This window comes from Phyllostomus hastatus, unplaced genomic scaffold (genome assembly GCF_019186645.2).
Source record: "Phyllostomus hastatus isolate PE091 unplaced genomic scaffold, TTU_PhHast_1.1 phas_scaffold_216, whole genome shotgun sequence".
Classification (NCBI taxonomy): Eukaryota; Metazoa; Chordata; class Mammalia; order Chiroptera; family Phyllostomidae; genus Phyllostomus; species Phyllostomus hastatus.
Genome location: NW_025334018.1, coordinates 5,256,217 through 5,277,658, shown reverse-complemented (window position 1 = coordinate 5,277,658; position 21,442 = coordinate 5,256,217).

Here is a 21,442-nt window from a genome sequence, read left to right as displayed (position 1 = left end):
TGGAACAGCAAATATTCACCTCAAAATCAATCAATAAATTAATTTTTAAAAAAGAATAGCTAGTATAATCTACCACAGGTTTAACCTAAGTGAGCATTTATATCTGCTTAGTGTGTAGTTATAATTATGTCAGTTTCCTATCAGCATTCTGTAGTTGTAGAATTTCAAAGCCCTTCATCTCATCATCTGCATCTCACGTCCTTGTCTCGCACTTGGCCACACACCACTTCTCTGACTTTGGCTGGGTTTCCCCTTGGGAAGAGGATCTCTGGCTCTTACAACTACACTGGCTGGCTTTTTTCTGTCACTCCCTTCCTCTACACTTTGCTGTCATGTTTCAAAGGGCCATTCCCAACTGATGTTTTTCACTCTCCTTCCAGTTGTGAATCCCTAGGCAATTGTCCCTCTGTGAGTCATCTGTATCACTCTTCATTTTTCTCCATGCCCACCTTTTTCCCCTCAAAATCAAACTCAGTTTTCCATGGGTCTTGTCCTAGAAGTTACCTCTCAGAGCTAACAGTTCAGAAACAATGCAGTAGGTTGGGAGATCTACTATATGAGATCTACTCATGACAAAAAAAAAAAATAGGGATTCCATGTCATTAGCATCATCCAGTGGAAAGAGGTGGGAGACTTGGATCCTCTGCATTGGTTCCTGTTTAGCTTTAATTCTTAATGTGTCTTTTAATATGCGTTTGGCTGCAAGTACAGAAAATTCAGAAGCATTTTAAACAATAAGGAAATTATGATCTCACATAAGTAGCAAGATTAAAAGTGGGCATTCCAGAGTTAGTTAATTCACCAACTCGTTCATACCATAAAGGATCCAGATTTCTTCCATCTCTATCCTCTGCCATCTTCACTGTATTATTTGGGTTGTTTGGATAGTTCTTCTCATGGCGGCGAGGTGGCTGCTGAGATCCAGGCATCACCCACACACGGCCACCACATTGAAAAGCAGGAAATAACAAGTTTCTTCTTGTGTCTGTTTGTAAAAGCAGAGAAACCCTTTTTATTTTTATTCTATTTTCTTTTTTAATTTATTGTTGTTCAGTTACAGTTGTTCTGCCTTTTTCCCTATTACTCACCCCTACCCCAGACCCCCTACTCCCATTATCCATGCCCATGAGCCCTCTATTCGTGTTCCTTTGCTTGCCCCTTCCTCTTCTTTCCCCCATTATCCTCCTCCCCCTGCCCCTCAGGTCACTGTCAGTTTGTTTTTTATTTCCAAATCTCTGGTACTATTTTGCTTATTTGTTTTGTGGATTAGGTTCCACTTACAGGTGAGATCATATGGTATTTTTCTTTCACTGTGCATAATGCTCTCCAGATCCATCCATGCTGTTGTGAAAGGTAGGAGTTCCTTCTTTCTGCTGCTAGTATTTCATTGTGTAAATGTACCACAGTTTTTTTATCCATTCATTTGCTGATGGGCACTTAGGCTTTTTCCAGCACTTGGCTATTGTAAATAACACTGCTATGAACATTGGGGTGCATAGATTCTTTTGAATTAATGATACAGGATTCTTAAAGTATAGGCCCAGCAGTGGGATCACTGGATCAAAAGGCAGTTCCATCTTTAATTTTTTGAGGAAATTCCATGCTGTTTTCCACAGTGGCTGTACCAGTCTGCATTCCCACCAACAGCGTATTAAAGTTCCCTTTTCTCCACAGCCTCGACAGCACTTGTTTGTTGATTTCTTAACAATGGCCATTCTGACTGGTGTGAAGTGGTATCTCATTGTGGTTTTAATTTGCATCTCTATAATGGCTAGTGATGCTGAGCATCTTTTCATATGTCTCTGGGCCATATGTATGTCCTCCTTGGAGAACTGTCTGTTCAGGTCTTTTGCCCATTTTTTAATTGGATTGTTTGTCTTCCTGGAGTGGAGTCATGTGAGTTCTTTATATATTTTGGAGATCAAACCCTTTCTGAGGTATCAATGGCAACTATGTTTTCCCATACAGTTGGCTCCCTTTCCAGTTTGTTGATGCTTTCTTTAGCTGTGCAGAAGGTTTTTAGTGAGAAACCCTTTTTAGAAGCCTTGCATCAGTCTTCTCTCATGTCTCATGCATCAAAAGTGTACCCCCTGCTGATCCTCTAAACCAGTCATTGACAAAGGAACTGAAATCACTATGGTTGATTCAAACTAATCAACACTCCTCAAGCTAAGAGTAGCCATTTCCCTATGTGCATAGCTCACCAGTGAATCAAAAACAAAACTGGGGCTCTTCCAAAAGAAAGAAGGGGTTCGGGGGGAGGGGGTACAGGGAGGATAAATTTGGATTAAGCAGCCAATTGTATCTGATGCACTTACTTTTCTTCAACTTGGTTTCTCCAACTATAGCCTAGAGATGGTGACACCTACTTCATGTATCTGTGGAGATACTTCAAGAAATAAGATTCTGAAGGGCACACTTATGAAAATATTTTAATTAGACAACAGTGAGGCAAATGCTATAGCATGGATGGACCTTGAAAAGACATTATGTTAAGTGAAATGAGTTGGCCACAGAAGGACAAATATTGTGTTCCTTCTACATGAGGTTCCTGGAGTAGTCAGATTCATACAGAAAGTAGAATGGTGGTTGTGGGGGGCTGGGAGGAGGAGGAAATGGGTAGTTGTTGTTTAATAGGGACAGGGTTTCAGTTGGAGAATATGAAAAAGTTCTGGAGACAGATGACAATGATGGTCACACAACAGTGTGAATGTACTTAATGCTATAGAATTGTACTCTTAAAATTGGTTAAAATGATTTCACGTTGTGAAAATTTCATCACCACAAAAAAATTAAATTAAACAGTGAGGCTATTTCAGATATAGTGAAAAGGAATGGTGCTAAACTTGAAAAGTGTACAATATAAACTTACGGTTCCAGTAACTATAACGTCAAACTTTCATCCACGTTAACTTGTGGATGGTAACTCCTTCCAGCCTCAGCTGTCACTTCTTTCCCAGGCGTGTGCCATCTCCCGCTTGCTCCTTAAACCCATTGTAACAGGGTGCAGCCAAGGGGGGCGCCCAAATAGGGATTTGGAATGGGATTCAGAACTTGGTGTCCAGGAAATATTAGAAATATATATATATTTCTAATATTCATATATTAGAAATTTCATATATTCTAATTTCATATATATATATATAAATATATATATATGTATATATATATGTGTGTGTATATATATATATATATATATATATATATATATATATATATATATATATATATATATGATGTCCTCACCCCCACAAGTCAGCTGGAGGATGGGATGCATGGAGCAGGGCCATTGACAGTTGTTTTTGAATAGCAACAGTTTCGCAGATAACGTCTACAATGGTCATTTAACATATCTATAACCTTTAACTGGTTTCGTGGATATGTTAAACAGCTGTGGCCATGCTCTGAGTCAAGGGAATGGGAGTGACTTCAACCCAGGATGTGACTGGGAGGCAACTCCCCCTGGTTACAGAGCCTGTGTAAGAGCTTGGAGATGATTGGCTCCACACCACAGGGCCACACCTGCCGGCGTCACAGGTGGGCACAGGTAACCAGGTTCTTGGTAATCGGGACAAAGAATTGAACCAAACACCCGGAGTTTATAGCAGAGAACATGGGAGCAGGCCAACTCCAAGCAGACATTGACCTCATGGGCTGGGGGGGACTCTATTCTTATAGAGCAGATCCTTCCTGGCTAGTTTCAGTGGGCTTTTATTGCACATGTACAAGTAATAGTATTACTTTAAAGCTACTGCACATGTGGTATCCCATGATTTCCCTGATTGGCCACCAGGGAAGAGGGTCCCACAATGCTACTGAATTGATCCCCCTTTTTCCTGGGGTCCCCCTGGACTAGGTTCACCTTTCCCTAAGCCAGAGAATTATAGCTCTCCATGTTAGAGATTGGTGAAAAGGAAAGAAATTATTTATTCAAGTTATACAGACTTAAGAGTAATGACTTAATGTCTTCATCAAAATCCCAAAGTCCCTTAAAACACCCACACACACACAGTCCTTCCTTCCCCCCTTTGCCCAGTCTGGGGTACCGTATCTCAGGAAAATAGAAGTTCATGGCTCAGGCAGTCCCCAGTTCTTCCCAGTAATCCATGCTCGGCTGGTAGGCCTCCCTTGGTTTCCGGCACCATCAGCTGTGTTGCCGGGATCTCCAGCTAAAGCCGAGTGGTGGTTCTCCGCTGAAGCCGCGTGGTGATTCTCTGCTGAAGCTGTGTGGTGATTCTTTGCCAAAGCTGCATGGTGATTCCTCTCATGGCTGCGGGGGGGTGGGGGGGTGTTGGGTCCCCACTCTGCCAAAAGCTTGTGGTTCTCCTCACTGCCACAGCCACACAGTCCTCTGTGCACAATGGGTAGCTGCAGCCATGTACTTCTCTTCAATGGCTGCCAAGTCCGGGTTTAAATCCCTGCACCAGTCTTCCTGTGCAGCCCCATTTCCGACTCCTCCCACAATTGGCTACACTTGCCAGCACTCCCATATCCTTCCAGCTTTACTGGGCTGCCATCATGAGTCTGGGCAGGGGTGGCCCCATGTCGTGGAGCCAGTCATCTCCAAGCTCTCACGCAGGCGCTGTAACTAGGAGGAGTTGCCTCCCAGTTACATCTTGGGGGGGAAGTTCCTTCCATTCCCCTGGCTCAGAGCACGGCCACAGCTATTTAACATATCTATGCAACCAGTTAAAGGTTATAGATGTGTTAAATGACCAGGCCAGAGGTTGGCTGCAAAGCTGTTGCTATGCAAAACAGTTCTGAATGGCCCTGCTCCATGTGTCCCTTCCCCCAACTCACACCTGTGGTGGAGGGTGAGGACATCCTATATATATCTTTCTAATATTTCCTGGACACCTTGGGTTCTGGACCCCATTATGAATCCTTCTTTGGGGGGCCCCCTGGCTGCACCCTCCTACACCGGGACTTACTATGGCAGCCCAGTAATTTTTCCAGTAAGCTGGAAAAAAAAATACAGTAATGCTGGCAGCTGTGGCCAATTATGGGAGGAGGCGGAAATGGTGCTGTTACAGGGTGCAGCCAAGAGGGGGGATCCCAAATAGGCATTTGAAATGGGGTCCAGAACTCAAGGTGTCCAGGAGATTTTAAGGTGTCTTCACCCCTTTCCCCACAGGTGTGAGTTGGGGGAAGGGGCACACAGAGCAAGAACATGTAGGGCAGCTTTGCAGCTAATCCATGGCATGGTCATTTAGCATACCTATAGCCTTTGGCTGGTCACTTAGATATGCTAAATAGCTATGGCCATGCTCAAGGCCAGGGGGATGGAAAGGGACCTCCCCCCCAAGATGGGACCTGGGAGGCAGGTCCCCTGAGTTACAGTGCCTGCGTGGGAGCTGGGAGAAGATTGGCTCCATGACATGGGGTGACACCTGCCCAGACCCACAATGGCGACCAGAAAAGCTGGAGAAGACAGCAGATTGAGGGCAAGTGTGCCCAAGTGTAGGAGGAGTCGGAAATGGGGCTGCAGAAGAAGATTGGCGCAGGGGATTTAAACCCAGACACGGCAGCCATTGAGGGAGAACCACGTGGCCTTAACAGAGTGGGGACTCTCCCTTCCCGCAGCCCTGAGAGAGGGAGAACCACGCGGCCTGGACAGAGTGGGGACCCCCACAGCTTTAGAAGGGGAACCACCACCTGGTTTTAGCAGAGGTCCCGGCGACTCAGCTGAGGTTGCCAGGAACCCAGGGAGGTCTCCCAGTAGAGATGGAGGACTAACTGAGAAGAACCAGAGGACTGCCTGAGCCATGGACTTCTATTTCCTTTCCTGAGATACGGTACTCTGGACTGGGCAAAGGGGGGAAGGAAGGAAGGACTGTGTGTGTTTAGGGGTGTTTTAAGGGACTTTGAGATTTTGGTGAAGACATTAGGTCACTACTTTAAGTTTGTATAGCATTAAATAAACATTTCCTTTCCTTTTCACAAATCTCTGGCATTGAGAGACATCTTTCCTAGGGTGGCGGACATGATGGACCTGGGGACTTTTTAAATAATAGTATATCGTCCCAGGCCCCCCTTGCTGTGTGTTCTGTTACAGTGCAGCAGAGGAAGATAGGCGCTGGGATTTAAACCCAGGTGCAGCACTCACACGTTGTCTTTTTGGGGACCACGCAGCTTGGGCAGAGAAGAACCGAGGATCTTTTTGGGACCATGCAGCATATTTTTGGTACCACATGGCTTGGGCAGAGAAGAACCTTGGACTTCTACTTCTTTTTAGAGAGATACAGTACCCTGAACTGGGCAGAGGGGAAATGAAGGACTGTGTGTTTGTGGGTATTCTAAAAGACTGTGGGATCTCAATGAAGACATTAAGTTATCACTCTTAAGTTTGTATAACTCTTTAAAGAAATAATCCCTTTCCTTTCACCAATCCCTGGCATTGAGAGACATCTTTCCCTGGTGGCAGGCAAGGTGAAACTAGTACAGGGTGGGGGACCCCTGGAGCACAAGGGTGGGTCCATTCGGTAATAGTATATTGTGCACCTCCCCCTCCACTGGTCTATTCTGTAACACCATGATTGTTTTGACCAAAGTGCAGAGCAAGACATTCCACCCCCCAAAATGCCCTGCAAAGGAACCCTCTGCGCAGAATAGAATCAACTGCCACTCCCAGTGACATTCCTCTTGAAGGTTACCTGCAGTTGTCTTTGTTTCTATAGGGTAAGTGGAGGCAGTCTGGCTTCCTCAAGCAGGTGTCTGGGTAGCTCAGGGAAGCAGTGTTTCCATAGCCTGGGAGGGGCCTGATAACCAGTGTTCTCACCACCTCAAGATGGGTCTGATAAACTCTTCCCATAACATAAAGTGGGCTTGCATATGCAGAATTATGTTATGTAATGTTCTGGCAGTTTGCCAGCTTTGTTCCCCTCTAGTACTTAAAGAGGTAGGGACTCCCTGCTGGGGGCGATGATGATGAGAGAGAGACACACAAGGGGACCAGTGTCACAATGGGTGCCACACTGGGGTGCAGGGGTCACGACATGACACATGCAGATAAACTCACAGCTTCCAGCATGCATGCCTCGCCCACCCGTGAATAAAGGCATCCCAGATATCCCAACAGCTCTGTGAATATTTTTCCATCTGCACGAACACCATGAACCTGCCTGCCCTTGAAGGGTGGCAACACAGTTTCCTAGTCCTCTTTCAGTACAGCTGGCTCTCCCACTTCCATGCCATGAGCCCTGGGGGCAAGGAGGCAGACAGGAGACTAAGAGCCAGAGAGAAGCACAAGCACCAGCGGGTGTTGGCAGCTTTTGCAAAGTCTATTTACTGACAACACATATGTACTAATATTTACCGATCCCTCAGATGTTTGCAAATGAGGCAAAGCTGTGAGGAGCTGTGCAGAGAAGTGGCAACTGTGTGTCCAACACCAGCACCCCTGTTCCGTGGGCCAGGTCACTCCATCTGAAGCTACCAAAGTCCCCCCTGCCCATGTTTGGCGCCCAGTGCAGAGTTCTTTCACATAAACTTGAAATCAGGGGTCTCTATTCATATTTAATCTCCTCATTCCAGTCTATTCCAAATGATATCATGGGTTATAAATATCTTTAACATGGAACACCCAGCACTCCCCTGAATTTACATCCTAGGGTTAGTCACACTATCTCCAAGTTTCTCCTTACATTTGACCTTCGGTGATTAAAACAGAGTCTGGGCAGATGGTGTCCAACGAGAATGATGTGTGGCCTCCAATGCACAAACACTGCATGTTGGCAACCAGGCACTCACTTTCAATTTCTGACACGAGGCAAGAGCCCCAGGGCTCCCGCCAGAAACGATTTTCTTTTGTTCAGTGATCCTGGTCAATCACCTTGCAAAACACCCTGCTGTTTACAGAAAAAGGAATCCATTTTTGTCCAGGCGGCATTCACTTAGTACCCACCACGGGCCAGGCACTGGGCTGGCCCTGGGGACACAAGATAAAACCTCAGCCCCTGCTCTTTAGGAATTCTTGGGTCTGGGGGGAGAGGCAGATGAGAAAACAGTTACTCTACAGTGTGGTAAGTTTTGTACCAGCTGCTTTGGGAGCACTGATGAGTAATAATTAACTTTAGGGGGAAGACTTCACCAAACAGTGTCATCTGAGTGGGTTTTGAAGGATGAGCAAGAGCTTGCTAGAAGGGTAAGGCAGGGGAAACAATTCCAGGCAGAGGGAACAGCATATACAAAGGCAGAGAGGTAAGGAAGTTAATGGTGTGTTTTGCAAACAACTGGCAATGTGTCAAGAGGTCCAGAAATGGGGCCGAGGGGTAAGACAGTGAGCAGCTTAATCCCAATCATCACCTCTCCATGGCCCTGGGGGAGAGGGGCAAAACGGAGTGAAGCTCTAGCTTTCTTGCTGGTGAGTCACTACATCTTTCTACATAAAGTCTTTGTTCTATGCGTGTTCCAGATCTTTTGCAAGATTATAATCTACTAATGGAAACTGTCTTCTCAAGCAATCAAGGTTGTTTTTTTTTATTAGAAAAGGCCCTTGGACAGGTCACCTGGAACCTTTGGGCCATTGTGTGACCTGAAATGTGGTGTTTACTGATTAGAACTCTGAGGAGCCTGACATTTGATAGAGGAGGGAACGGGGCTGGGAGAGGTGAAGGGCGCACTCCGTCTCATCACGGCAGGATGAGCCAGGCCTGCGGCCAGCCCTCCTTCCCACCCTCACTGAGCCCCCTCTCCTTCCTTTCATACCCCTTAAGGTGCCCAGGCTGCTGCTCTTCACTCAGTAAATATATGATAATTCTGGTTATTTCATCCTCTCCAGGGAAAAAAAATTAGCATATGGCTTGTCTGAGCTTTCTGGAAACTTCCAGAACCAATTCTCTCCAGAGCAAGGGCTTATTAAACAGGAGCAAAATGAACTGAAACTTGTCAAGGAACTCTAGGAAACGCCAGTCTAACACAGGAGGCTTACAAATGAGTTTTTAAAATAATCTCTCAGCCTGCCTGTAGGCAACTTAAACTAAGACAGGGATATATTTTTCAATTTTTTTCATAACATATTTACTCTCCTACAATCCAATTTCTTTTTAGTTCTGGTCTTTTACCTTTCTGGTACTAGACTTAATTTACAAAACTGCTTCCCTGTCTCAACCCACCCAACCTGGCTTGGCTGCCCTTTGCCAAAGAATTGAGTTTGTGGCCCTGGCTGGTGTAGCTCAGTGGCTTGAGTGCCAGCCTGTGAACCAAAGGGTTCTCAGTTTGATTCCCAGTCAGGGCACATGTGAGAGGCAACCACACATTGATGTTTCTTTCCCTCTCTTTCTCCCTCCCTTCCCCTCTCACTAAATAAATAGAATCTTTAAAAAAGAAGAAGAAAAAGTGAGTTTGTGACTGACAACAGGAAAACTCCAGGGACCCAGGCCAGGTGTGAGAAGAGAGCCTTCTTGTCTTTTTGGGGCCGCTTGGCCACCTGGCCAGGTGCTTGAGGGCCTGCTGCCCTCTTGTGGCTGCAACCTGTGGTGCAGTAGTTCTTAGCAAATTTTTAAAAACCCTCTTGTTTTCAGGTTCACTGGCTGACTAAATGTGCTCCGGTCTTAGGCAACGCAGTCCCAGAGCTTCACTCTCAACACTGTGACCTATAACCTCACAGGGGTGGCGATGGTCAACACAGAGCCTGTGTGAGGGTCACATACAGCATGTCCGGGACACAGCAGACACTGGCAATGCTAATTATTGGTTGGAAATATTTTTGAGCATCTAATTTGCTAAAGGTATAAGTTAGGTTCCCCCACACTTGCCCCCCCCCCAGACCCAAGTCATTTTAGAGCTGAAAGAGACCTTATCCAACCCCATATTTTGGCTATTTTTTTTCTAAGAGAAGGAACACAAGGATCAAAGAGATTAAGTCTTGTAGCTGAGGATATACCCTAGTTAGAGAAGTAGCCTGGAATGGAGCCCCCTCGTCCTCCTGAGAAAACAGGGAAGGGAGAGGAAGAGGCAGTTGTCACTTGAAATTTAGAGACACAATGGCTCTAAAGTGTGACAGACTGGGTAAGGCAGGTGAGCCGAGGGTTTCTGGCGGAATGGTGGGCTTCTCTCCATCAGTCAGTGGCCCCTCCGTCTTCTGCTTCCCAGGGAGAGCTGCCTTAGCAGTCCACACAGGCCTTGGGTAAGGACCATCTCTTTGCCTTTTTGAACACCTTCTCGTGCCAACAACGCACCTCTGCAGTGTAGGAGATCTAGATTCGTGCCCAAGCTTCAATCCTGAGTAACTGGTCCTCTCATCCTCACTTTTGGGCCCCAGTGTTTTCATCTGTAAAGTGAGGGAGTGGAATTGGATGCTCTCTAAGGTTTCTCTTAGCAGTAATAATCTACGATCGTTTTCTCTTGGCCTACAAATATTTGTTGGCACTATCAGAAGGCACAACTTGAGGGTGGAGTCTGTAGCTTTTTCTCTTTACATTCCTTTAACAAATTAGATGCTTGAAAATATTTCCTACCAATAATTAGCATTGTCGGCGTCTGCTGTGTGCCAGACATGCTGTATGTAAACCCTCACACATGGCTCTGTGTTGACCATCGCCACCCCTGTGAGATTAAGGGTCATGGCACTGAGAGTGAGGTCCCAGGCTCTGGGACTGGGTTACCTGTGACCAGGCCCTGTTTCTTCTGTGCTTCCTACCTGTGCACCCTTACTCGCTCCAGGTATTAATTTCCACATCCGTGAATGGGAATTAAATGGCAGTGCCTGGCACACTGTAAGTACACAGTAAGTGTTGTTATTAGGGAGACGTTATTACCTTCATTTTATGGAAGTGGACATTGAAGAGGAGAGAGATTAAATAACTTTTCCAAACCAGCAAGGGTGGTAAATGACAGATCTAAGATTATAAGCAAGATCCAAGCCCATGCTGACTCTGTAAGCTCAATGCTACACCACCTCCCTATTGTTGAATGGCTAACTAAATGCAAGAACGAATGACTAACTGAACGAAATTCTTCATTGCTGATGGCAGTGCTAATAGTTGGCATTTGACTCTTACGAGGGGAGGATGTTACTACTGAGGATCTGCCTCTTCCTCACTTTCTGGAACAAACTGAGTAGATTAGGACAATTCCTAAAAAGAAACAGAGGTAAGTACCCTCTTCAGCAAAGAAAAATATGGGTTTGTTCTAAAACAATGAGGGCTTACTGAGCATGCTCTTTGTGGCAGTACTAGTGCCGGGCACCCTGACCTTTAAATGCTTGCAACCTAGTTAGGGAGAAAAATATGCAGTGCCTTGATTGTGTTAAAACTATTGCATCCTAAAACAGAGTGAAACAAATTATTTGTGTTAGTTGAGTTCAGAAAGGAAACACACACCACAGGCTTGGGAATTCTGGGGAGGCTTCCTGGAAGAGGAATTCAAGCTGTCTTTTTTTTAAATATATTTTATTGATTGTGCTATTACAGTTGTCCCATTACTCCCCCTTCATTCCCCTCCACCCTGCACACCAAGCATGAGTAACTTTCTTTGATGTTATTTTTCATACTTTTCTCTCCATCTCCTACATCCAATTGGTCACTCACAAAAGCCTATCTGTTCTTTCTAAACAACTCTCACACCAGCCCTTTACTTTCAAGTCCAGTGGCCATTACCCTAGCTCAGTGCCTCATTACTTCTTACCTAGAAGCATCCTAACAGCCTATTAACTCTTTAAAATCGTCTCTTTGTCCATAGCCTTTGTTTTTTTTTTCAGTATATACTATCCTCCTCTTTTGATTAGCCTTCTTAGTTTATCATGTCACTCCTATGATTCATTAATTCCTCCTTTCAACTAATATTTTTGAGCATTTACTGTGTGCCAGGTACCATTCTTCTATGTACTAAGGATGCAGTGTTGAGCAAGACAGGCAAGGACAATCCCTGCCCCCTGAAACTTACATACTAGTTTCAAAACACTCCGCTGGAGACCTGCTGCTTTCAAGATTAGAGTCCAGACTCCCCTGGCAAGGCCCACCTTTTTCGTCTCCCCCTCCCCGTAACTTCCCACCGCTTTCCAGCAGAATTCTTCAGCTGGGCTCACTGTCCTCCACACATACCACCGTTTTCTCCATCTCCTTAGGCTGACCTGCCCAAACCCTTCAGGGCCTAATTAGAGCTCCTGGTCCTCCCCGCCTTCCTCTGACCTCCTCTGACAGCACTCTTTGCCTCTTTCCTGTTAGCATTTTACATGCTACATTGTCATTCACCTATTCTACCTGGTGGTATTTTCCTCCCACCCACCTGACAAGATTGCAAGCTGCTAGAGGGCTGCAACACAGTTCTATATTTTTCTTTAAAATTTTTTAAAAATATGTTTATTGATTTTTAGAGAGAGAAGGGAGAGAAAGAAACATTGATATGAGAAAGAAACATCAATTGGTTGCCTCCCATAAGCGCTCTGACCAGGAATTGAACCTCCACCTTTTGGTGTACGGGATGATGCTCCAGCCAGCTGAGACACACCAGCAAGTGTCGTTCTATATTTTTCCATCCTGACCTGCCCTAGCACCTGGCACAATATTGTGCAAATAAGAGGGTTTTTTTCTCCTTTCCTCCTCCCCCTCTTCTTTGTTTCTTCCTAACAATAACTACTAACATCTGTGAAGCCCTTTACAAAGTGTTTTCATGAACATTATCTTTCTACATGCAGCACAATACCCTTGTATCAATTATCAATGAATATTTAATGGGTGAATAGGTCAAAAAAGAATGGCATTTCAGGTGAAGGACAGAACACCAGCAAACATACAAATACAGAAGTGATCCCAGCATGAACAGTGTGGGAGCACAGCCCTGCAGGAAAGAGGAGAGTGAACCCTGGAGTGAATTTGGAAAATGAAGAATAAAGGAAACAAAAATCGAACAGAAAAACACATCCCGACTCATTAACGTGGTTAGCAGTTAGATGCCTGCCTTTCTCTTTCTTCCTTTTTCTTTCTTTCTTTCTTTCTTTCTTTCTTTCTTTCTTTCTTTCTTTCTTTCTTTCTTTCTTTCTTTCTTTCTTTCCCTTCCTTCCTTCCTTCCCTCTTTCTAAAATATGTTATTGATTTATATAAATACAGTCATTGGCTTCTTATTCCAGCAGTTTGAAAATTAAATAATTTTACTTTATTAAAATGTAGTTGACATACAATATTTTACTTACTAGTTTCAGGTGTATGACAGTGATTCCACATTTATAAACCCTGTTAAGTGATCCCGCAATAAGTTTAGTGACCATCTATCACTGTACAAAGTTACTATGTTATTGACTATGTTGTACCTCTTAATCCCCTTCACCCTTTTTAAAAAAGATTTTATTTATTCATTTTTAGAGAGAGTGGAGAGACAGTGGAAAGGAAGGAGAAAGAGAGGGAGAGAAACATCAATGCGTGGTTGCCTCTCCTGCGTCCCTACTGGGAACCTGGCCCACAACCCAGGCATGTGCCCTGACTGGGAATCGAACAGGTAAACCTTTGGTTTGCAGGCTGGCACTCAATCCACTGAGCTACACCAGCCAGGGCCACTTTACCTTTTTACCCATCCTCTCATCCCTTCCCTAGTGGCAAACATCAGTGTGTTCTCTGTATCTAGGAGTCTGTTTCTGTTTTGTTTTGTTTTGTTTTTTTAGATTCCACATATAGGTAAAATCATATGGTATTTGTCTCTGACTTATTTCACTTAGGATTATATACTCTAGGTCCATCCATGTTGTTGCAAATGGCAGATTTCACTTTTTTATTGCTGAATAACATTCCATTGTGTATAGATACAACATCTTCTTTTTCCAGTCAACCGTTGATGGACACCTAGGTTGCTTCCATATCTTGGCTATTGTAAATAATGCTGCAGTGATCATAGGGCTACATATATTTTTTCAAATTAGTGTTTTCATTTTCTTTGGATAAATACCCAGAAATGGAATTGCTGGGTCATATGGCTTGCAACCTACTTTATTCCACCTAATGCAAAGGCCCCAAAGGCAGGACCACACATGTCTCGCTCACTGTCATAACACTACCTAAATCCTCAGTCCAAGGCAGAGCAGCCTGTACAGAGTAGGCGCTTAATAAATATGTGCAGAAAAAAAGTATATGAATTTGAGGAACTTCCGGCCAAGATGGAGGCATAGGTAGACACACTGTACCTCCTCGCACAACCAAGATAGGGACAACAACAATTTAGAAACAGAATAACAACCAGAACTGACAGAAAATTGAACTGTATGGAAGTTGGACAACCAAGAAGTTAAAATAGACACGTTCATCCAGACTGGCAGAAGGGGCGGAGTTGGGCAGCTGGGCACGGGTCACGGCACGGAGAGCAGAGTGTTGGGACCGGGTGTGTAAGGCATCTTGGGCGCTCAAGACCACAGCAGACCGACCTTGAGTGCACAAGCAGCAGCTGGCAGACCCCGGCCAAGGGGTGGCAACCAGCAGACCCAGCGAGGTGTCAATCGTGAAGCAAGGCACTGTGTGCAACCCAGGATCACAGCACTGGGAAATAGAGCCCTGGGGCACTGATTAAAAACACCTGTGGGGGTTGAGGTGCAGGGAGAGACTCCCAGCCTCACAGGAGAGGTTTTTGGAAAGTCCCATGGTGTGCACAAGCCCACCCACACAAGAACTGGCACCAGAGTGGTCCAATTTGCTCAGGGAAAGTGGCAGAAAGGACTGAGGTCCCATGGAGAGTGGAGCAAGCACCATTGTTCCCTCTCGGATCCCGCACCCACATACAATGTCACAACCCAGCGACTGAGGTGCCCCGCCCTGGTGAACACCTAAGGCTCCGCCCCTCATACATAACAGGCGCGACCAGACCAAAGGGGGAAAAAAAAAAGATGGCTCAAACAGAATGAAAGTCCTAGAGTCAGTACTTTTAAGCGACCGAGAGATAGCCAACCTATCAGATGCACACTTCAAAGCACTGGTGATCAGGATGCTCACAGAAGTGGTTGATTTTGGTCACAAATTAGGTGAAAAACTGAAGACTACAATAAGTGAAATGTAGAAAAATGCACAGGGAACCAACAGTGATAGAATGAAAGCTGGGTCTCACATCAATAGAGTGGACCAGAAGGAAGAAAAAACATACAATCAGAAAAGAATGAAGAAATAAGAACTACATTTTTTTAAACATTTCAAAAAAATGAGAGGCTTAGGAACCTCCAGGACATCTTTAAACGTTCCAACATCCGAATTATAGGGGTACCAGAAGAAGAAGAGGAAGAGCAACAAGTGGAAAAGTTATTTGAATAATAAAGGAGAACTTCCCCATTCTGGCAAAGGAAATAGACTTCTAGGAAGTCCAGAAAGCTCAGAGAGTCCCAAAGAAGTTGGACCCAAGAAGGAACACACCAAGGCACATCATAATTACATTAGCCAAGGTAAAAATGAAGGAGAGAATCCTAGAAGCAGCAAGAGATAAGGAGACGGTAACCTACAAAGGAATTCCCATCAGACTGTCAGCTGATTTCTCAAAAGAGACTTTGCAGGCAAGAAGGGGCTGGAAAGAAGTATTCCAAGTCATGAAAGGCAAGGATCTACATCCAAGATTGCTCTATCCAGCAAAGCTTTCATTTAGAATGGAAGGGCAGATAAAGTGCTTCTCAGATAAGGTCAAGTTAAAGGAGTTCATCATCACCAAGCCCTTATTATATGAAATGTTAAAGGGACTTATCTTAGAAAAAGAAGATAAAAAACATGTATAGTAAAATGACAGCAAACTCACAATTATTAACAACCATACCTAAAACAAAACCAAAAGAAACTAAGCAAACAACTAGAACAGGAACAGAACCACATAAATGGAGATCACATGGAGGGTTAGCAACAGGGGAGTGGGAGGAGGAGAGAGGGGAAAAGGTACGGAGAATAAATAGCATAGATGGTAGGTAGAAAATAGACAGGAGGAGGGCAAGAATAGTATGGGAAATGTAGAAGTTAAAAAACTTATGACACATGGACATGAACTAAAGGGGGGAATGTGGTGGGAGAGGGTGTGCAAGGTGGAAGGGAATGAAGGGGGGTAATGGGACAACTGTAATAGCATAATCAACAAAGTATATATTTTTAAAAAGTATATGAACTCTTATCTTGACAGTTATCTAGAAGTAATTTAGTATTTTTATCAATTTGTTTGAGCTTTCCAATAAAAATGTTCCCTCTTCCTCATATTTGCCACTGATTCCTTATTCTTTTGGCTTTCTTTAGTTTTTTAATGCAGAAATTTCACATTTTTATGAACTAAAATATTTTCCTTTATGACCTTTATTTTTTATTATTAATTCTTCTAAAATGTATTTATTTATTTTTAGAGAGAGGGGGAGGAAAGCAGAAAGACAGGGAGAAAAACACTAATGTGAGAGAGATACATTGATCGGCTGCCTCTTGCAAGTGCCTGGACCGGGAACTGAACCCTGAACCCAGGCATGTGCCCTAACCAGGAATTGAACCGGCAGCCTTTTGTTTTGCCAGATGATGTTTAACCAACTGAGCCACACTGGTCAGGGAAGTTTATTTTTTTATTGAGATATAATTGACACATACCTTCATGATCTTCAGAATACTAAAATTCTGAATGGATCTTCTCTCAGAGTTGATATTCAATTGTATTTTCTGTTTTTTCTAGTTAAGTTGTAATATGTAATTTACCAGAATTTATTTTAGGTGTATGGTTTGAGGTTTGAGGTTTTTGGTTTTTGTGTTTAACATTTTACCCCATTGGTTGCAATGCTCCCTTTGTCCTTTAAACATATTTCTATGAAATTGGCTCTGTTTTGCCTAGCCAGTGTGTTAAACTGATGTATAAGTTTTATAATGTTTTACTCCTGTCAAGGCTAATAATACTCCTCCCAATTAAACTGCCTTCAAAAAAAGTTTCCCATCTCTCCTATTTATTTTTCCAGATGAATTTTAAAAAAATTATATCTAATTTTAAGGGGACTCTATTGGGATTTTTACTGTAATTACACAAAGCCTTAAAATAAATTAAGGAGGAATTTTTAATTTACAATTTTAACTTTGCCATCCAGGGAAGTTTTTCTTCATATTTCTCAACATGAATTACTTTCTTCATGTAGCTCATTTACCCTCAAATAAAGCTTATTTCTAGGTATCTTATATTTTAGGTTGTTTTCTAATTGGGATTTTGTGGATGGTATTGTTTTGCTTTTGAGCTGTCTCCCTACAAGCACCACCCGCAGGTCTGAGCCGCTCCCTCTGGAGCCGGACAAGTGAAAACCGCTCCTTCCTCACGGCAAATGTTCATCTCTACGGAGACTGCTGTGCTGTTTCCCATCAGCCTCCCTCGGGTGCCGGCTAAACAACCCGCTGATAGGATGAAAACTGTAGCTGGGAAGGCTTCGAATGACGCGGTGAGGAGGGCAGGTTTGGGGCAGGTTAGAGGAGGGGGCGGGCCGCTGAGAACTGGCTTCTGCGGTAATCCAGGTTTAACGACTGGCTACAGTGAGTCTGTGAACACGGAAAGGGGAAAGTCTGAGACAGGTTTCAAAAGAGGAAACATTGGGACATGTTGACAAACGGGATGCAAGGGATAAAGGCATGGAAAGAAGAGTCGAAGGTGACTTTAAAATTTCTAGCTTGAATCACTGAAGAGAGTGATTTCTATCCACCAAGAGGAAGTGAGAGAGATCGACTGTGGGAGATAGTTCAGGAGTCAGTCCACTTAGGTTCTCCTGAGATGACTCCTGACCCTGAGATGACCATATATCCGAGGAGAGAGGTCTGTGCTGCAGATCAGTTTTGAGATCATGAAATATACATATATATGTGAATGAGGGGGGACCCCCCCAAAACAGAATTATCTTCTATAGGGTGGGCCCCTTGTAGTACAGGGTTCCCCTGCTGTGGGAAAGTTCTAGGAACCCACCTGTATCAGTGTACCAGCTGGCGTTGTGAGAGGCTGCACTGGGTCTCAATGAATTTTTCTGAAGACTCTTTCAATATGTCTGCCCATTTCATTGCGGGCAATTCACCAGCACACCTGCCCACACTGCATAAGTATTCAGCAGTTTTGACCAAAAACGGCATGACCTCTGTGCCCCACCTTCCCTGTTCACCTGACCTCATCCTGCATGACTTTTTTTTTGTTTCCCCTGATGAAAAAAGTCCTCAAAGGGAAACAGTTTGCCGATGTGGAAGAGGTGAAACAAAAAATGGCGGACTCACTGAAAGGCATCAAAATCGGCAAGTTCAAAAACTGTTTTGAGCAGTGGAAAAGTCTCAATAGGTGTATTGCATCAAATGGAGAGTACTTTGAAGGTGTCTGAAATTTAAGCCTGAAAGAATAAACACATTTTCATAAATGAATTCCAGGTTGTTTTTTTTTATTCCCCCTTGTATATTTTGGTCTCTGCCCCTAGTTCCTAGCACAGAGTTCCTAAAGCACTTGTAATTTCCTACGTGACAAGAACACTTGGAGCATCTTTTGTTCTAATGAGCAGACTCCGGGGAGGGTCCTGGATGGGGGCTGGTCACCCAAAAGACCAGGTCATGAGCAGAACCTTGGAATGTTTAGCCCTACGTGCCCCATTCTCCAGAAAGGGGAGAGGTGCTAGAAACCGAGTTTCTAATAGATCGTACCTACACGAGGAGGCCTTTCTGAAATCCCAATAGTATGAGGTTCAGGCAGCTTCCGAGCTGATGAACCACAGCGGGGAGGTGACACATCCACGTCCACAGGGACAGAAGCTCCTGCATTCAGGATACTCCCAAATTTTACCTTATTTATCTCTTCATCTAGATGTTCACCTGTATCCATTAACACAGCCTTAATGAACTGGTAACTGTGTTTCCCTGAGTTCTGTGAGCAAATTAATCAAAGTCAGGGGAAGGGAGGGTCACAGGAACTTCTGATTTGTAGCCAAGTCGGCTGGAAGTTGTTGGTAACCTGGTGATTTTCTACTCGCAACTGGCACCTGAACGGGGGGTGGGGTGCAGCCTTGTGGGACCGAGCCCTCAACCTGTGGGGTTGACACGGTCTCCAGGTAGACAGTGTCAGAATCAGTGTCAATTGTAAGACACCCAGCTGGCATCACAGAGAATGGTGTGGTGTGGGGGGGGGGAGACCCACAAACATTTGGTGACCAGATGTGCCAGATGTGTTCCGTGTGAGTCAAAGGTACAGGAGGCACACAGGTAGGAAACCAAGTTTTTTCTAAACACCAATGTTTTTCAAATTTTTCCCCCCACAATAATATGTTTTACACATCTGGCCAGTTGACACACAGACATGCAGATAGATATAAAACAGAGAGAAGGGGCCCCAAACTCGTGCAGACAAACACAAGTGAGAGGGGGAAAGGCCTAGGTGTATGATCAGCACTGAACTGATAAAATCGTGAGGATGAACGACTTTCACCCCTGCCCCCAGCTGTCTGAGGTTCTGTGGTCTGAGACTGGGTGACGAACGCCCTGTCATGAAATTAATTACCCTGCCACCATCTACCCTCGGTCCCATGTGCCACTGGGATTGAGGGGAAGATTCCAGCAGAAAAGCCACACACGTTTTAGAGATGAAAATTGGTCTCCCTGCCAACCCCAAAGAGCACAAGGAGCTAGAAATTGCTCACCTTTGAAAAACATTTCCTTTATCCTCGGCCCGGATAAGAATTTTCCTTGGAGAAGGTCGGTGGCAGGGGGTGGGGCAGAGGGTGTTCAGAGTATTTAGGTGTCCAACTTTGAACTGGAGTGGGGAAGATAGGAAGTAATTTCTCCATGCAAAGCTGGAGTCCTAAATTAAAGTGCAGAAAAGAGGCCAAGGGCCCTGGGCTAACAACATCTGCTGGCGGGTCGGAGCCTGAACTAGCTCAGGCCCCAGCTCCACCGCGCTTGGCTCCGAGGAGCTCAGGAGCTCAGGGGATTATCAGAGGCCCCACGAAAAACAGCAACACAACTGGAAGAGCTGATTAAAGAGGAATGCCGCTTTTCTTTCCCTGGGGACGTTACCTCCTCAGTCAAATGATCATGTCAGAGCATCTTTCCAGAGTAAACCTTGGAACGGTTCATGGTGAAAGGTTCTTTTACATAGAGATGAACGTGAGCAAATCAACTTTGGTTTTAGAAACTTAGTTTTTAAATGTCCCAATACACCGCCTGGTTGAAATACCATATCCCTGGCAGGATTTTTCTGTCAGGGGAAAGGACAAAAGAAGAGGTAGGAGGCCAAGGGTGGTTGTTTGGGAGGCGAGGAGTGTTCCAGCAAGCTGGTTTTCCTAGGGCTGGTGTCCCGGGTCACAGGAGGCTGCTGAGGGCCGCGTGTCTGGGCAGCTCTCAACACCCAGCTCAAAGACACTGGCCTTCATCTGACACTGGGCCAAGGTCCCAGCGTGTCAGACTCCATCTCCCCTCCCCAAAACATTCAAGAGGCACAGAAGAGTTGGCTTACAAATGACATAACACAGGCAATAAATAGGCCACAGGAGTCAGGAGCAGCTTACTTACCACACCCTCTTGGGCCCAGTGCCTCTTCCCATTCTGCTCTGGTCCTCCTCCCCCCATCCTACTCCTCTGATTGAAAAGGTCCTTTCCCTCGACTATATTCTCCTCCCAGAGACCCTCCTTAGCCTCTGTGGCAAGCTCCTGCTCCTTTTGGGGGTGAAACAACTAAACTCTGGGAAATACACACCAGAGGCATTTTTTGGTCCAAGGAAGCGCTCCGTGCCCTTGTTCGTCTCCAGAACACTTCACTATCTCCAACTGGAATCTCTGCTTATCCCATCAACGAGGCCCAGGTCGAGAGCCTCCCCTTCCTGCAGGGCAGCACACTCACTCCTGTCTCCCTCCAGCCTGGCAAGTCTTGGCACCTGAGGCAACCCCACCCTGCTTCCACCCTCTTCACATTCTGAAAACAAGCCCACTCTAGATATACCCAGGCCAAGCAAGACTGCCAGGGAAAGAGAACCCAGGACTGTCAGAAGACAAACCCAGGTCTGGATCCGGGTTTCTAATGCATTCTGAAACCTGGGTGTGAATTCCCTGGGGAGTAGAAAGGGAAAGTTATGGGAAAATTTTACACTGTTTCAATTGAGAAAGGGGGCTAGAAAGGAAACGGCCAGGGATGAAGGGCGTTGAAGTTCTAGTTTCTTTGGTCCAGAGAGGATTCGTGTAAATTCAGCTATGTCCCTGTTAGGCCCTGCAGTAAACATACTTGGCAGAAAGAAAAAGATCACTGGACTACTTGAATGATGTCCAGAGACAGCTCAAAACTAAACCCTTAGGTAGTTGTAGTCAGCATTTCCAGAGAGCTGTTCATTTCTTCAGAGGACGTGGAGTTGCTCAGCTGCCTCTGGTGTTGATTAGTAAATCTCTCATCACAGGATCTCCACCTCCGACCAATTCTCCCCCTTCCCTGAGGACACACACTGGCCAAGCTCAGGGACCCCACAAGGCCACCACACCAGATGGGTCAAAGCTCAAGTTAGGGGCTACCTCCTTCAACGACACTGAGCTGCTTGGGC